This window comes from Solea senegalensis, linkage group LG17 (assembly GCF_019176455.1).
Source record: "Solea senegalensis isolate Sse05_10M linkage group LG17, IFAPA_SoseM_1, whole genome shotgun sequence".
NCBI classification, from domain to species: Eukaryota; Metazoa; Chordata; class Actinopteri; order Pleuronectiformes; family Soleidae; genus Solea; species Solea senegalensis.
Genome location: NC_058037.1, coordinates 6,457,903 through 6,470,854, shown reverse-complemented (window position 1 = coordinate 6,470,854; position 12,952 = coordinate 6,457,903). Strand labels below are relative to the sequence as shown.

Sequence of the window (12,952 nt, the reverse complement as noted above, 5' to 3'; positions counted from 1 at the left end):
AGATAGAGAGAGAGAGAGAGAGAGTCTACTATGAGCGAAATGATGATTATGTAAGCACGGGTGTTTGGGGTGAGAGCTGAAGTGTATTTATGGGCTGCCAGAGGAATAATGAGAGAAAAGTCGTGAGACACACAATACACACACACACACATGTATATATATATATATATATATATATATATATATATATATATATACACACACACAGAGCAATGCAGACACACAACCGCTGCTTACCACATATCAACCATACATCCCCCGGGGGCACAGGTACACAGCATATGAATTATGTAACGTGTGCCTGTGCACATACATTCGTGGTGTTTGTCTTTTTCTTTGTATATGTGTTTATATATATATATGTTTGTGTGTGTGTGTGTGTGTGTGCAAGACAGATGTAGACAGACACACCATCATCTGTCAGGGTGTAGATGGGCCGACGTCTGACAGCCAACGAGCCAGAAGATAATGGACGGGTTTAGTGCTTCCTGTGAAATTGGGCCGGCGATGATTTTAGTGAGCGGGTGGGGAGCACTTCTCGATCAACCCCTCTGCCTTCCTCCATCACTCTCCCCCTCTAATCTCCCTGTTCATCTCTCTTTCTCTCTCTCTCTCCAAGCCCCCCCTCCGTCTCTGTCTCACTTTCTCCGCCTCCACCCGCACACCTCTCCCCTCTGTCTCTCAGCACTGTCTTATCGACTGACACACATACAGCCGTGTACGTTTCCTGCATCTGTGCACCTGTGTGTGTGTATGTGTGTGTGTGTGTGTGTGTGTGATTTCCCACTGCCTGGACCGTCTCCCACATGTGCTGCAAATGGGTTTCACAAACACTTATCAGGACTGACTTCCCATCCCGTGCAGAATGAAAAATAATATTACTTGTGCCAAAAATAGTCAAAGTCTATTGAGATGCAGAGTGTCTCTGCGGCCTTGGTTCATCCATACCTTCCTTTGTCTTCGGTATCTGTCTGCTGAGCAGCATATGTTCAGAGACACTGGGGCATAATTGAGCACCCACACGTGCAGTTAACTATTCATGAAGCCTCATTGCTTTTCTTGGAAGGTCAGCTCACTCGAATTACTAAAATGTCTTTCTGATTTCTGTCTCCTCTCACCCCGATACAACACAGGTGAAAGGACTGAGGAGTTTTTTTTGTGGGAGCTCACAGCACCACAAGCACTGACAAAATATCTGCCCCAAACACCTCTTTAAAAACGTCCTTGCTCCACTGAACAAGCAACGTACTTCTTTCATTCATAATTTGTGCAACATAGTTTAGGTCAGTTCAAACTACCTTGCTAAAAAAGTGTTTTCTCAACATGTTTGATGAATGAAAATGTTGTTTATTTATTTTGGCCTTACTTATTGAATAACTCACCAAAGTACATTGGTGACCACTATGAACTAAACGTGCATCTCAACACAGACTTTTGGAGTTTTCCTGTAACGTCAAAGTCACAGTCTCGGAAAACGTCCTCAAGCAAAGGTCAGGAACGTGATTATTTTTTATTTATTTATATTATACCTGGCATATCACGAGACATTTTCATGTAAATATACAAGATGCAAGCAATGTAAAATAACAACGACGACAAAACATGTGAACGTTGACAGGGGTCACACCTCACAAAGACATTTTTAGACCAGATCACACATAATAATTATGAAAAAAACATGTTACTTATGACAAGCCAGAGTAGTTAAAGTGCTTTTTGGGGGTGATGAAGTGCCTTGTGAGTATTTATTCATTATATTAAACTTTTTGGTTCATTTTTGTACAATTTGTACATGAAATAAAAGGGAATTATAAATATGCACTGTAATAAGACAAATGATCTCTCCTCAGTTCAGGTGAAAACAGGTGTCGTGATAAACTTATTAAAAATGAAAGCACACAGGATTAAAATAAAAATTGATTCATTAAATTGGATAAGAAAAACTTTGTTAAAAACTATCTCTGTTTTCTACATTTGCTACTTTTCTTACTTAGTTTATTCTTCCACTCTTTCCTTTGCAGCAAGAACAAGTGTCTTTCTGCATGGAGTTTGCATGTTCTCCCCGTGTGTGCGTGGGTTTTCTGCGGGTTCTCCGGTTTCCTCCCACAAAAAGATGCAATATGGGGATTAGGTAAATTGGACACTCTAAATTGAGAGGGAGAGTGGTCCTGTGATGGACTGGCGGTGTGTCCAGGGTGTACCCCGCCCCCCTGCAACTCTCCTGTGGAGGATAAAGCGGTAGAAGATGAGTGAGTGAGTTTATTCGTCCTTCTCTTGTCTCTCGAAATGAGTGTTATCATGTCATGATGTACAGAACATGTAAGTGGACGTCTGGAGCCATGAAGGCTAGAAAAACTACGGGATTTAAAATAAAACGCCTGGTAAAAAAAACATGGCTGTTATCTATAATTTATGGAAATAAGTCCGGGTCCGTATAGGACAGCGTCTGGGTTCAGATCCAGGCCTTGTTTTACCTGTTAGTGACTTCTGCTTAAGCAACACAAAACATCACAATCGTTTTTCCACAGTCTTTTTCCACAAAAACTCAGCAGTGCTCCCGTTGTTCACCCAGCGTGTGTTCACACAGGTGAGAGACAGGATCAGCTTGAGGGACAAAAAACATGGAAGCTCCATCCCTCCATCGCTCCATCGCTCCGTCGCAAAATGCACTGCAAAAAAAAAAAAAACTGTAAATGACGTCGCAGACAACAGTTTAGAGGAAGAGGAGGTGAAAGTGACAACGTAAGAGAGGTGAAGAAGGTGTTTCCATAGTTACCTAATTGGAAATGTTCCCTCCACCCGTTCTCCATCATAGTGAATAAAATACATTATCGTCCTTCTACTCTTTTGGCCTGTCATTTCAAAGGCTGCTCTTATTCACCTCACACCACATAAAAGGACATTGTGTGGAGGGAAAAAAAGCCTTTGCTGCTCCAATTACCTTGTTGTAATCTTATCTAAGCTTCTGGCTACAAGAACTGAAGCCTCTTTGTCCCACTTCTCCTGCTGCCTCATGCTCTCTGGCAGGATGAGGGACGTAGGGGAGGAAACCCGGCACCTTGTCCTCCATCTTTTTTTTTTTTTTTTGGAAGGGGAATATGTTGTTTATTCCTCAGTCCGTCTCTTCCATCAGCGACTGATGGCACATCACAGTGTCAGTGCAATGTCATGGCTTCATGATAACAACTGCTGTTTGGGAGTCTTTTTCAGAGAAGCCATTCTTATCTAGATCTGTACAGTAATCGTTCGACAATGTGTGTGTGTGTGTGTGTATGTGTGTTTTCGAGTTAAAAAATCCGACATCTGTTCTCCACGATGCAGGAATCAGATCAAAAAGGATGTGAAGGGGAAGAACGAGGTGTTTGTTTAGAACAGGAGCCACACATTTCATCATCGGTGTGTGTGTGTGTGTGTGTGTGTGTGTTTTACCCATTTGCTCGTCCTTGACCTCAGCCTGAGGGGTCCCAGACGTGGCGACTAAGCTGTTTTATCAGGAGAAGCTGTGTTAGCCCGTGTTACCCTGCAGGCACAGCTGTATCTCTATCACTGGCCATGTGTTAAAACCATGTTTTGGTGTCGTTTTGCTTCACTTTATGACATTTTAAGTCCAGCGCGGTCAGCAATGGATTCCTTTTCTAACCACAGATTAGTAAATCCAGACAGAATCTATTGAGAAAAGCCAGGTTTGTCTGAGGATTAAAGAGTTTTTCAGCTGACAGAGACAATACGCGGCTGGTTTTCTGCATTGGCGGCCGGGGCATACAGTAAGAGCAGATCTTGAAACCCGACAGTGGTCCTTTGAGGCTTGGCTGTTGAGAATGAGATTTACCTGTCTGGTAGTTCTCCAAGCTCTCAAACCCACTGCTTACAGTTGGTCCACAAAAGAGAGGATGAGTAAGAAAGTGAAAAAAAAAAAATGAAAAAAAGAATTGCATGTGTGCGTTTTCCTTTGAGAGCATCTTATTATTATTCTGCCTCAGGTGCAGAGCAGAGAAAAATGAGTGTTCTGTGTTTAAGGGAACAAACACAAAACATCATATACACACACACACACACACACAACAAAAGACAGGCAGTGGCATATCAATGAAGTGAAGAAAGTAAAAGAAACATGTCAGGCAGAATGAGAAGTGGACCGTCGTCGCGTAAATGTCTAAAGTGCAGTAAGAGAACGTAGGAAACAACTTTGTGAAGTTATTTATAAAGGCTGCAGTTCATGGATAATGATGACTTGATGTGTCCGTTGCCTAACACTTAAGTTTTGTCTCGTCTGTTTTTCCCTTCCTTCCTCGAAGCATCGCCGAGAGGTCGGCATTTGTGGCTTTGTGTGAACTTGTCTTTTACGGCTGCACACTTGACTTCAAAATATTCAGTAGTGCAGTATCCAAATCAAAAGACACTGTTTATGACCAAACTAGGGAACACACTCGGAGAGTTTAAACCTCGGCCAAGGCTGCACAGTGTCCCGCAGTGTCAGTATGGTTCAACATCTGCATGGAACATTGACATTTTTTTACAACGTTCTAAACAAAAACGTCTAAACCTGTCTTGTTTCGCAAGGTTAAAATGACTTCGAATAAATCCTGAATCTGTCATCAAAATGTACTTTTTGAGTTATTCAGCTCACAAACAGACAGACAGACAAGCAGACACGGCAAAAGAATGTAACCTAAAGTAACAGGTTTAGTGCTAATTACTGAGTGTTTTCATTCCTAATACAATAAAATGTCCAATGTTGAACAGTAAGCTTATTATCAGCCTCCCTGTGCTGTTGTTGTAGAACATTATAGGCCGATACTTACAGTATATACGCAGAGCGGCTCATTCACAGAGCGAGTGTGTGAGGAACGGCAGCAGCATCTCCAGAGGTGATCTGTTAATTAAACATGTCTCTCAGCAGCCGGACTAAAGGCGGCGGTAATGGGAGGTGGTTCACTAAACAACAGCAGCGTTCGGGACTGCCATCACCATTATTAGGGCATCAGACTTTACCCCCCCCCCTTCCGTTGCCCGTCGTCTCCTATGAGGTATGTCCGTCCATTGTGGCAAACAAACAGTGAGGACGGCACGCTCATGGCCAAGTGTGGGTACATTATTCATGCTGCTTGTAAATTGGCCAGCTGCATTCTGCACAAGAGAAATTGCTCCGAGTTTAAAATACACTTCCTCTTCCCACACAGCGGGGTCTGATGCTCTCAAGCTGCAGGTTTCCAATGGCACCATTCTACACAAACCGCTGGTTCATTCTGTTTCCCATCATCCATAATTCTTCCTCGGTCCTACTTGGATGCCCCTTTCTTTTGTGCTATACACTGTATAAGATTGAATTATATAGTATGCACAGTGTGCCACCTGTTTACTCATGTGTTTCCAATACATGTGCAAGGGTTCTTTTCGTTTATTTATTTTTGCATCGTGCATTGTGAATCTATGGAGGTGCCAGAGGGCGTAATGCAATTGTGAATTATTGGGACTATTGGTAACTCGTATATTGTAGCCGAGCCCAAACATATTTTCGCAGCAGAAACCAATAAACCCGCAGTGATTTATGAACTCTGTTTTTTTACTGGTTTGCCATCTATTGTGGGGTTTTTTTGTGTGTGTGTGTGTGTTTTCACTTCCTTAGCGATCTTGTGAATGGCACATCTGTAAAGCGATAAGGAGAATGTTGATGATGATTTTTGCATGCAGCCAGGGGACTGCAGGAAAAAGAATAGAGGCGAACAAAATAAATTGAGACTGAATTTACTGAATGGAAAATTCTGCTGTGTGAGAGAATGGCATGTAAACAATGGCTGCGATTTACCAAAAAAGCTCTCTGTGTCTCTCTCTCTTCCGTCCTTCCTCCCCTTCCTTCCTTCCCTCTTTCTCTTTCATATCTTTAGATAACAAATACGCTCCTGCGGTGAGTCTAAACGGCTTTATATTCATCCTGGGAGGAGCCTATGCTCGAGCTACCACTATCTATGACCCAGACAAAGGCAACATCAAGGCCGGGCCCAACATGAATCACTCTCGGCAGTTCTGCAGGTAAGAGATTATTAGGTAGCAGCACCACTTGTAAGGAAAATCCGCACTGTGGAGGTTTTGAAAGGATTATTAATATTATTATTATTATTTTAAACATATAATATATATATATATATATATATATATATATATATATATATATATATATATATATATATATATATGTATATATATATATATATATATATATATATATATATATGTATATATATATATATATATATACATATATATATATAATTAAACTGTGCACTTTCACAAGCGTATTGAAAAGAAAATCTCAGTAATCTGTAAATCTTACATGGGTAAGTTGTTGCACAGAGGAAAATATATTGTGGATTTTAGTTTTGAAACTTTCCCCCAGGTGAAAAACAATAAAGCTTTCTAATTCACTCACTGACGTAGGGGGAATCTCACACTCACGGTCAATTGAGAGTGTCCAATTTGCCTAATCCCCAAAATCTGCATGTTTTTGGACTGTGGGAGGAAACCGTAGAGGCCGTCATCTTGATTTAATCTGCTCTTTTTTTTTTAAACATTTAGTCTCTCGTTTACCTAAAACTATTCATTTATTTCCATATTAGTTGTAAGCTTTAATAGAATTTGTAGAGACATAATGGCTGATAAAGTGAGATAAATGGAAATTAAAAACAATGGGATCATGTCTTAATGTCCAAGTCAGGTCAAGTCACTGAAGTGTGCGGTCTGCAGGATAATGAGCTCAGCTCTCTCGGCCTAACTGTGTTTTATTTATTTATTTATTTATTTATTTATTTATTTATTTATTTATTTATTTTTGCACAGAAAGAAAGAGAGATAGGACAAATATATGTGTGAGATACATTTGGGAAGCAATTACAGACAGTGATCTTATGTTCAGAATGTATATCATAAATCATGTTGTCAGAGTTATTGATAAGCTGCAGCAGGCCACGCCAGGCAGCTGTTCTGCTACATTTAACTAAGTCTGACACAGGAGAGCGAGACATGTGGGGGGGAGGAGGGTGAACAACACACACACACACACACACACACACACACACACACACACACACACACACACACACACACACACACACACACACACACACAAAGAAAGAGCTGCTTAAAAAGAAAATGCCCAGGAACAGCACTATCTGCAGTGCATGCTCTTACACAGAAGATGAAGTCTAGCAGGTCATGGTGCAGGAGAGCTGATATTCTCCCCTCGCTGCGTCCAGCCCTCTGCAGACCTGCACCTCCCTTCTGTTTATCAAGCAGAGCAACTCCAGGCTTCGCCCTGCGCTCCCTCCACTTTGGATCAGCTGCCTTTTCTCTCCGAGTGGATTTAGGCTTCATGTTCTAATCTTTTTTTTCACTCCCAGCAGTGTTGTTGAATTTCTGCAGTAGGACTACATGTTTATTTTGCCTGTACCTCACTCACTCAGTGTGTGTGTGTGTGTGTGTGTGTGTGTGTGTGTGTCTGAGCGTGCACCTTATGTAAATGCAGATCGTTGCAAACCCCAATAGGAGTACAAAGCCCTAATCAGCTTACAGTCCAAGTTTTTAATCCTCTCTGCACACAAACCCCTGTTTCTGTTTCTCATATCAAATGAGCACATTTTCTACAGATATTTGCTTTTTCATTAATTCCCGATTTTGCCCGGAGGAGGGAAAGTACTGTGTGTGGTTTTTGACTCCCTCCTAACTCACATAGTTTGATTGATGTGGCGTACTCACAAGGCGTGGCCCCGCAGCGCGACAGTCGGCATGTTGGAGTGTGGAGACGTCGTCGTCGTCCGTCTGTGGCTTTGTTGTCTGATCACGACGAAACAATAAGGGCCGTGACTCATACTGCAGCGATCTCATATCAAAGCCACACATGCTTATATGCACCTACCTCTCATCCTGACACTGATTGCCCCTCATTATTATTTGGGCCAAAACTGATGGGTTGTGTTGGTTTAGCAGTAAGCCTGCAAACAGGGGGATACTGTTTCGTCAAAATCCACCAACCAGCTCATCTAAAGCTCACTAATTAACTCGGTAAATCATGTTTGCGTAATGCAGACAAAAACTGATGTCGAAAAACAATTCTGTTTTAATGAGGGTCATGTGTCCAGATGCTCCTTTGCACTGAGTAGTTGCTCGGCAACCAACGGCCACAAGGACGTTATTGATTATGGTCAAGAAATGCAATCTAAGAAGGTGATTTTTTATTTTTTTTTGTTATTTGTTGTACAATTGAGGCCGTATTCACACCAAAACAGAACTTCCTTGATACAATCTTCTTCTTCTTTTAAAAAAGATCTCAGCTGACATAGGGCGATAGGCAGAGGTACACCCTGGACAGATCACAGGGCCACACATAGACACAAACTATCCACTCTCACACTCACGAGTGCCCAATCTGCCTAATCCTCAAATCTGCATGTTTTTGGACTGGAGGAAGAAGAGAAGGAGAAAACCCACACACACACCGGGAGTACATGCAGACGCCATGTAGAAAAGCCACTCTAGAACCAGTTTTCCAAAAACAGCATGGCTCCTAAAATGCTGGATTAAAAAGCCAAAGGTTTTGTGGATTCTCCTAAGCTTGTTCTCATGTGTACAGGTCCTTAAACAAATCATTTAAGGCCTAAAATATACCATGAGTTGGCCTTTCCTGACAATCAGAACAAGACTTATTGACTCCATGCAGTCATGTCACTAAAATGAAAATATGCAGTATATATGTCATACACCCTGCAGTGATACAGTATCAGTGTACTTGTAAATCGCACTGTTTTGTTTTGATAGCATTAATATTTTTCATTTAATCGTGGATGAGATACACGAGGGGGAAATGTGAGTTGTGGACACCAACATTTTGTAAAAAGTGCAGGCAAAACAAGCTCTTTTCAGCTTGTCTGGGTTGAAACAAGCTATGGGAATAAATGTTTAACAAAAACGAACAAACAAACACGAGTAGCTCTCGGCCTTTTTAATTTTGTCAAAGTAGCTTTCAGTTGAAAAAAAGGGGTTGGAGACCTCTGATTTTGTCTGACAGGTTTCTAGCTCTTACACCCAAATAATGAATATAAACCAGACTGAATTTAAAAAGTAGACAGTCTTCTGGTTGCTATTTGACCAAGAGGTCAGTTGTTTCAGACATCAGCTGCAACCAGGCACCTATAGCTGTCAAAGACACAGTGTCCACTCCTATGTGCTGAGCTTTATCATCCGTTTTACTAATCTGACATCACCACGAGACCAGAAATAGGCTTATTTTCCCCATAAACGTCCATTCAAATGGAGTTAAAAAATGTTCCTTAAAGGATTGAAACTGACGGAAACAAATGTCCTGTGTGTTCCTGCAGTGCTGTGGTTTTGGACGGGAAGATCTACTGCACGGGAGGCATCGTGAGCAGCGAGGGTCCGGTCCTTGGCAACATGGAAACGTTCGACCCTTGCACCAACACTTGGACGCTGCTGCAGTCGCTGCCGTGCCCGCTCTTCAGACACGGGTGCGTGGTCATCAAAAAGTACATCCAGAGCGGATGAGGTCGGCCCGCAGCCTGCTCACACTCGCTCGATGCCAAAACACCAGCTGGGCTCCGGTTGTGGGACAACGTGCGGCGGCAGCGTGGGGGCCAGTTGTCGTCTGCCGGTCAGCAACCTCTGGACGCCAGCATCCATTCACCACATTACCCGTCCCACTCTCCAAAAAAGTCCTGTGCAGAATGTACCCATGTTCAACTACTCGGCCATGTCAGGTGGCGTTGCCGAAACCTCCAGTACTGTATGTGTCATGGTAGTAGTTCATCCTCTCATCCAACAGGCACGGGGACTCTTAGTAATTTAAAAGCTCCTTGGTTGTTTTTTGTCAGTTCTTTCTTCTCCTGATCTCTGTAAACTCACCACCTCGTTGTTTTCTTTAACAAAGCGACTCGGTGCAGAGAAAGCCATTGCAAGTGAAGATCCTTGTCCTCTTTTCAAGTTGTGTCTAGGTTTATAGTCCTTCATTACCGAGCGCAGTGTCTCTGTGTTGTATGAACATTGTTTCAGTAGCGACATCTGCAGGAGAGGAGGAAAAGTAAAGGAAACCAAAGTGACACGCTCCCGTGTTCGTCAGTGGATTTGACAGGTTTCTTCTCTCTCCCCACTGTGTCAGAGAGCACACATCTGACAGCGAGTGTGAATTTAGGGTAACTTTAATAATGGAAATAAACTCCATGAAACCTGGTTCTTTTAAAGACTTGCTCAACTTTGTAAAAAAAAAAGGAAAAACTCAAATCTGGGTCAGGTGATGTTTAAAGAGAGAAAATCTTCATGTTTCTCCTCTTTCATTTGCACCTCCAGCCTAATCGAGAGATTATCTGAGTGGCCTGTTTTCTTTTCTTTCCTTGATTTATGTGATCATGCTCTCTGGGGAAAGGAAAACAGATTGAGAGAGAGAGAGAGGGAATTTCTCCTTTCCACTGACGTCTGATCAGATGTTCAAGTTGGGGCAGTTCCTCCGGATAAAAGCACAATAATCACCTGTGACTGTTGTAAGTTACTTCCTGTTCCATGCTTTGTTCCCCCCACCCCCCCCCACACACACACACACACTTTTTGTTTTGTACCGCGTGTCTCGTTACAACCCACAAAAAGTTGTCGGGTTTGTATTCTGTAAATATAGGAAGGAAATATGTATATTTTAAAAACCTGAAGGCAATTCTGTATAAATGTTTTTAGGAGGAAAAAAAAAAGGTACCCGACAGGTTTGACTCAAATGCTATGTCTGTAAATCTGTACCCAAAAAGAAGAAATTAACAATTGTTATTATTGAAACCTAATACATAAACCAGATCAATGAGCACTTTGTCTGTGTTTTTTCAGTGTAGCCTGTAATTTACTTTTCTCAAGGACGATCACTCTGCTGGCATCAGGTAAGACTATATTCTAACGTGTCTTTAATACACCACATGGATAAAAAGAGCATTTTTGGGGATATAAAAACACCAAGGTGTGATTTTGGAAAAGGAGATTCAACTAAAACCGGGCTCTGCAACAATCTTCAACCTGCTATTCCACATCGAATGTCTGGTTTTGTCCACGAATGAAAATGATTCAGTTTTAATGATTTCTTTGTCATATGGAGCAAAGAAACCAGGAAATATTCACTTTTAAGAAGCTGAAAAATCTGAAAAAAATGTTATAATTATTGAAAAAAACACTGAAACCAATTAATCGACAGATTATTAGGATTCAATTAATCAAAATAGTTGACCATTAATTCAGGAATCGATTAATTAATCAAAGAACCCTTGCAGCCCTAGTGCATTTCCCCATTCTCCAAATTAAAAAACATCACAAATGTTACAGTTTGCACTTTTATTCAAGTATATCACAGCAGTTTATTTGAGAAATACAGTAAATGTTCCATTTCAAATATAACTTACACTAAAGTAACAATGCAAACAAGTGTGTTAAATACACAAAAGGAAAGAATAGACAAAAGTTATGAAAGGTTTTGACTTGGAAAAAAAAAAAACGTTGGGAGGAACAAAGTAATTCAGGATAGAACAAACCCTTTCTCCTTCTGCATGCTGGACTAAGTTAAGTTATAACTACCAGACAAAAATTGGTTGTTAGTCCAAACTGGCTACCATTTATAACAAGAAAGGAAGATCACAATGTATGACATTTAAACTACCCATATATTAATTCCCAATGTCTATATTTAATTTCATAAAAGTTAATCTGATCCTGTTCCTCTACCTGGGCTGTGCTGCACAGCCACTATGTTTTAAAGATCTGTTCCATCCTAATGCTCGTCTCTTCCAGTATGCCACAGTCTGTAACCAACAAAGCAAAACACATCAGAACAATGAAATAAATAGAGAAGTTGAAAGGGTATGTTGTCGCGTGTTGAACCTGAGAGACCTGGTAACCCTTAGTTTTTCCCCGAACACGCTGAAGAAACCTGCTACACAAACGCTGCGCACTTCAGCCCAAACTCTAAATGCTTCCCCGTTCCCCTTAAAAAAAAAAGTCAAACATACAAAAAGACAATTTACTGAATATTAGGTGTAAAACATATTTAATAATAATAAATAATCTGAATCATGAGATGAAAATATGCCCACCCCGCCCCCCCAAAAAAAGAGAAAAACCTATTTCTCTGTAGCTTTGAAGATATGGGATGATAATATGATGGAGGAGCAGATCCAGGACGCCCCCGTAAGTGTCAAAGGTACAGTAGAAATTATAAGAACCTGAAAGTAAAGCATTAAGTATACATGAACAAGCCTTTTTTTTTAACCTACGCAATCATTATCTGGCTCAAATGCAAACATACATTACAATCAGAGAGATACAAACAACTCTTGGATTACTGCAGCAGCTGTGGTTGCACTGATCTGGTACCTATGACGGTACTGTAGATTTTGCAACAGTATTTCGAGGGGATGAAAAAAATACTGTTGTTGTACCCAGTAAACAATTTTCTTTTTTCTCATTTTTAATAAATTAAGCTGAGGTAGCGTTGGTTTTTCTCTCTGCAGTAGTCCAAGTGCTAACCTGTCGTCGCCAGTTTGCATCTGGTCTTCGCTCGTCTTTTCTATTTCGTGACCTAGAATCTGAGTAAAGGCAGAGGTGAGCCGGGGTCAGAGCTGCACCAAGAGGTTCGGAGGGTTGGACAAAACTGCTCTGAGAAAAACAAGGGGGCCTTCTCCAACTGTCTACGACTGCTCAAAATACGACGTCTCCCACCTACAAATAATACGAACATTGCGTGACAACTTTGTAAAGCTTCAGTAAATGCCTTCGTTTACTCAAGTAAAAAAAAAGAAAGAAGAGAGAATCAAGCTTCTCTTGTCTGGTGCTGAGAGAACAGAATAAAATGCATGTATAAAGTCGGTACACACGTGAGAGGACAAAGAATAACGTAATGCTTTATACACCTTAGTGACGGGCA

At 41.2% G+C, this 12,952-nt stretch overlaps 1 long non-coding RNA gene across 1 annotated transcript; it reads left to right on the top strand.

The window, feature by feature from the left end:
- The first annotated feature begins 5,282 nt into the window (after positions 1-5,282).
- Positions 5,283-10,849, top strand: LOC122783666. The gene is made up of 2 exons (XR_006362065.1): positions 5,283-6,030; positions 9,369-10,849. It is a non-coding gene; the product is annotated as an uncharacterized LOC122783666 (long non-coding RNA).
- The last annotated feature ends 2,103 nt before the right edge of the window (positions 10,850-12,952 follow it).